The 6000-nt window shown below is 30.5% G+C and overlaps 1 pseudogene; it reads left to right on the top strand.

Moving 5' to 3' along the window:
• Positions 1–1162: 1162 nt before the first annotated feature.
• Positions 1163–1644, top strand: LOC126552903 (uncharacterized; annotated as a pseudogene).
• Positions 1645–6000: the final 4356 nt, after the last annotated feature.

Raw genomic sequence — 6000 nt, forward strand, 5'->3', positions numbered from 1 at the left:
ATTGCCGGCGTTTATTGATAGGAAACGGGCCACCATTAACCCTCAAAATTTAGACCAGCAATGTTTTAAGTGGGCGATTCTCGCGAGGTATGTAACGGGGCCGGTGGCATGTCGTGTCGGTGACAATTATAGACAACATGAAGGCAAATATAATTTCGAAAGCATTTCCTTTCCAACGCCTTTATCTGATATAAAAAAATTCGAAAAAAATAATACACGCGTGTCCATACATGTTTACGGCCTTGAAAAAAAATTTAATCCGACAAAAAAATATCCTACTTACAATGTATACCCAATTCGTGTAGTTGATGAGGAGAAGTCGGACCATTTCGACTTGCTTTTTACAACGTGTGATGACAACTCGCACTACGCGTATATAACTAGTTTGTCGCGACTCGTACGGTCGCAAAAAACTAGATATGAACATTCAGTATATTTTTGTAAGCGATGTTTTTGTACTTTTGATAATAGACTACTAAAGTTCAAGTCTAATGGACGTGAGGCGTTGGAAGAGCATAAATTATTCTGTGGGGTACATAAGCCTATTTTCCGGAAATGCCAAAAGAGGGGGAATGTACAAATTTAAAAAAAATGGAAAAATACCGTTAGACAGCCATTTGTTATTTACGCTGATTTCGAGACCTTATTAGTGAAAACGGACGAGGTAAAGGGTGGAAATACAAAAATAATTCAAAAACATGAGGCGATGATCTACGGATTTTTGGTTAAGGCAAGCGATGACGTGCCGACGGAGCTCATCGAAGAATATGAAATACCTACAGTGCCGGTAGTATACAGAGGCGACGAACAACATGCGGACGTAGTAAAATGTTTTGTTGAGGCTATAGTTGCGGTCAGTTGGAAAATTGAAAAGTTAATAAAGACTAACATTCCTTTGACCATGACCGAAGAGGAAGAAAAAACACATCAAGAGTGTAATACGTGTAATTTATGTAAATGTATTTTAGTCAATGGCGAAAAAGTTAGAGACCATAATCATCTGACGGACAAATTTAGACAAACTTTGTGTTCAAAGTGTAACTTAGAGTTACAACAGCCTACATTTGTACCTGTATTTACACAGGTAAATGTATATTAAAACTATTCGCTTGTGTATTTATTAATTAATATCATTATTACAGATTCACTAGTGTATCACACTATGACTGACGATTTTTACTCTGACTTGTTGGAAAATCCAAACTTGATGGATAGGTTAGACACGGCAGACTTGCCATCTAACCATCCGTGCTATACAACAGCACGTAAAAAGGTGCCGGGTTTTTTTCTGACGAGTCAAAGGGTGATATTATATCAGAGTTTTGTGCGTTGAGGGCGAAATCTTATGCCTATAAGATTCACTCATCAAATACGTCCGATACTGTAGGAAGGGAAAACATTAAAGCTAAGGGGGTCCGACATCATGTGGTTAAGAATCACATGACATTAGAGGACCACAGAAAATGTTTGTTTGGGGAAGCCGGTGTGAAGGCTTACCAAGAAAATGTGTCTATTAGATCATTTAAGCACAGACTGTTGACAATCAGAACAAATAAATTGACGTACAACAGTTATGATGATAAGCGGGTTGTACTAGAAGATAAAATAAACACACTAGTTCATGGACACAACAGTATAGAGTAAGTTATCATAATTATATTTAAAAATAATTTTACTAATTTTACTTATAATTTTATAGAAAAGATGAATCTGAGTTTTGGCCTGGACTCGAATTGCAGTTGGATCCTGAAGGACAGCCATGGATAGATTCAGATAAAGAATTACATAGAATGCTTGTACAATGTTTAATGGAATAGTTATACCCCCCATTTTTGTAAACTGTTTTATCTATAAAACCATGTTATTTGTTTAGTGTATATACCCAGATAGCAAAACCGTAACATTGATATTTTGGAAATATTGTACCTAAGTTAACACTAGAATATTTTAATAGGAATTTAAAATAATATTTCATTAAAAAATTATAATAATATTCCAGTATCATCAATTTTAGAACATTTTAATTTTAACTTAATTAGAGTATTCTCAAAATATATAAATTGGAATTTAAAATAATATTGCAATTTACCGATTTCAAAAATATTTCACCAGAATTAATAATTTAATTTAATATATATATATAATTATAATAATTATATATTATACTATATAATTATGTAATATTTTTATTAAGGTATATATTGATTTTACAAAGATCAAAGATCTGTATTGATTTTGCATTGTCCGTGTGTGTATACAATATATCAATATAATATGTATGATTGTCGATTAATATAATCAAACAAAATAATTGATTTTCAACAATTGATTGTTTCTATATTATATATTATATATATTATATAAACTATACATTAGTATATTGATATTGGTAGTTTTGAAAGGTCAAAATTATAAATTCCCTGCATACAAGTATTGCAGTACTTTCAAAAGCGTTGGGAAAAACATGCAGAATTGTTATGCAAAACGTTGTTTTTTGTGTAACCGTATAGATATTATACTATACTTGAATTTCTCACCGAATTATGTATTAGCATATTTTCTGTATATTAAAATGAATATAATATGATAAAAAGTTCAAAATTGATTCATTATACCTATTGACATTATCATTTTTAATTTAATTTTTTTTTTTTTTGTTTCTTTAAATTTCGCTAAAAAATCATTTGCTTGGTCAAATATTTTGAAAACAGAACACAAGGTTTCTCTAATTAATGTATGTATGTATATCATTAAAATATATCGAAAATATATTATCATAATATATTTGTATAATACACTGCATTTTCCCCCGCGTATTCCGTCGAAGACAAAATTAATTGTTTTACATTGAAGTAGCTACTACTGCAAGTAGCTAATACTTATACACGACGGATGTAATGTGTCGCATTTCAATCCGCGGTGGAAAACTCCGGCCAGCTTGCGTTTTAGCTGAAAACACGTCGGATACGCCTTGTATAGCCGGTGTGTCGGAAAACGCCACGGAATACGCGCAAATTAAACCACACCACATTATAAATTTATAAAGCTACTATAATAGTAAATAGATATTATTTTGCTATAATTAATTATCTTGAGATAATGATATTGTAATAATATAATTGTCTACATAATTCAGACGTCATCCCATCCACCTCGCGTCCGGCCCAGGCACTTTCATTATTTATAACTTTATAAGTTACTCATTATGGGGGGAATGCCACACTCTCGCACGGACAAACTCGTCTACTCAGTTTTCTTATCGCGACGGAACGACCAGCGAAAACAACAATATTTATAAATATCTATTAATTGTTAAATAGATGAAATTATATGGGATGTGATAAAACTATAGAATAGATATGAAGAATTTACTATATTTTATACGACTTTCAAGTTTCAACAACGAATGATTGTATATATTAACAAATAACAATACTTATAGGGCGAGTGTTTTATCTCATACCTACTATAATATTATATATTATATACATTTTATTTTTACCATACTCCAATATTTTATTACTAGTTAAAGGAAATATTATCTATATTGGCTATAAATAGGTACAATAATTTATAATATTTACGTCGCCGTCGGTGACGCGCCGACGCTATTGGCTGTTGCAATTCGTAGACAACATAGAGTAATATTACTCTATGGTAGACAATAATCCCATTCCTGTCGCCGTTACAACACTCGAAATTCATGAGCGGTATATTTGTCTGTGGACATAACCACAAAACTATATAAGCATTTGTAATTGGCATTTTGGCCTACGATGAGCCTGCCATGATATTATTCTTGTTAATTTGTTCATAGTGTTCGTGCATAAGTTAATTAAGTTATCAGACATTCGTTTTTCAGCATTCAGTGTGAGTCTTTTACTGTTATCAGTGTTTTCACGTTTCTGTTATACGTTATTACAGATTACAGTATTTACTGTTTATCCTAGTTGACAGTTAGGCGTTTTGGCGGCGAATTTGTAAGTATCTAACATAATATACCTACATATTTTAAATTTTAAGTTTAGTACCTAGTACCCAATACCTACTTATTATTTTATTGATAGATATTTCTTACGGCCAACATGTTTTAAAAAATAATACCTATTGTACTATTAAGTATAGGTATTATAATAATACATATACCCAGGGCCGGATTTAGGGGGGGGGGGCACGGGGCCCCCACAAGATTCAATTAATATGAGGCCCCCACAATAATTACCTTTTTTTTAAAAATTTTTTAGTATTTGCAAAAATATATCCTAGTAATAATAGTCCTAATAGTTATTTGAATTTAAAAACTATTATTATTTCATGTGTGTTGTATTATTATACATTTTTATACACTACGTTCGAAATATGATTTTTATTTACTAGCAAAAATATTTCCCAATGTATAAAAATAATATTTTGTTTGATATTATCTATGTGTTTTTTTTTTTTTGCTATCTAATTTATATAAACCAAATAGTGTTACTTTCATTAAGCTTATCGCTAGACGCTAGTACAATAGTCAATAAAACATTATTTTTCCTAAAACTCGTGTAAAACGGTACACATTGCGGAGAGGCTAGCGACGTCGCGAAGCGACGATCTTCAGACAACATATCATTTATCATTGATTGTTTTGTCAGCGTTTAGTGCGGTTTACGAAATTTTAATTCCTGGGATCTATACATTGTAAATTTGTCACGTATTCAATCAGCCTACTATTACTATTGGGTAAGTTAATTATTAATAAATATTGTTTTTATCATAATTTAATTTAATTAACCAAAACACACTTATAAACCTATACCTATTAAATATCAATTAGAATGTTAAAGCGTCACTCATAAATAAGTCCCAGATTTATATGCGTTTGCATGTTTTTTTTAACAATTCAAAATGTAGCTAGATAAGTTACAAATTTAAATCTTAAACTGATGTGTTGGTACCTGCAAAATTAAATGTTGAATATTTTAAATAAATTTTAAAAATATAAATATAAAATAATATAATAATAATAATAATAATAATATATAATATAAATATTTTAAAATTTAAAATATTAATATTTATACTGTACACAAATAGATGTGTTGGGACATCGACACGTGTGTTATTATACAGCGATGATTTGATGTGTGTGCGGAAATTATATGAGACTTGTCTGATATCTCAATCGTATCGATTTTTTTTATTGTAACTAATTACTATTATAGTCATTACATTTATTCATGCCGTTGGTTATGGTGTTATTGCGAGTTACGACCTGCGTCTTGTGATTTAGGTATACCCACAAGCAAACTTAATTTTTTATTACTCATATAATTTATCCACTCTTCACCACTGAATTAAAATATAATATAATTAAATTTTTTTTTTTTTCAATTATTATTATCGAAATGCCGTCTGGGTCTGTATCGAAGTATTTTTCGTTTGAGAGAGGTAGAGTACAGTATGTAGCATTTATACCCCCTTCTCTTAGGAAGAGAATATTCACGTGTGTGGACTTATTTATGTATACTACTAAAACGAATCACTTATTTGTTTAATGTCTTAAAAATATGAAGAGAAATAAAAATAAATTAGCTGACTTTTATTCAAATAGATATATAATGGGTGATCGACACAAGACTCCTAGATTGTATAAAAGTGGAACACAAAAAAGAAAATTAGCTGCGGGTCGAAAAAAAAATTCAGAGGAAAGTCTATCTTCCATTCCTAAACTGACTAATTATTTCTCTACTTCCAGACTGTTGGCTAAAAATTCTAGTAGTCAATTAACAAAAGATTTAGTAAATGTTGTCGATACATCTAACAATCAATCAGAATTCGATGAAAAATTAGATGTTCAGTTACAAAATAATAAAGTAGATGTTAACACAGACCCAGTGCTACAACTGGGATTTGAAAATTATATTGGTCCATAACGAAAAATTAGTGACAAATGTTGTCAATGCATCGAAAAATGATCCAGAATATGTTGAAAATATAGATAACCAATTACAAAAAAAA

This window comes from Aphis gossypii, chromosome X, assembly GCF_020184175.1.
Source record: "Aphis gossypii isolate Hap1 chromosome X, ASM2018417v2, whole genome shotgun sequence".
Taxonomy (NCBI): Eukaryota; Metazoa; Arthropoda; class Insecta; order Hemiptera; family Aphididae; genus Aphis; species Aphis gossypii.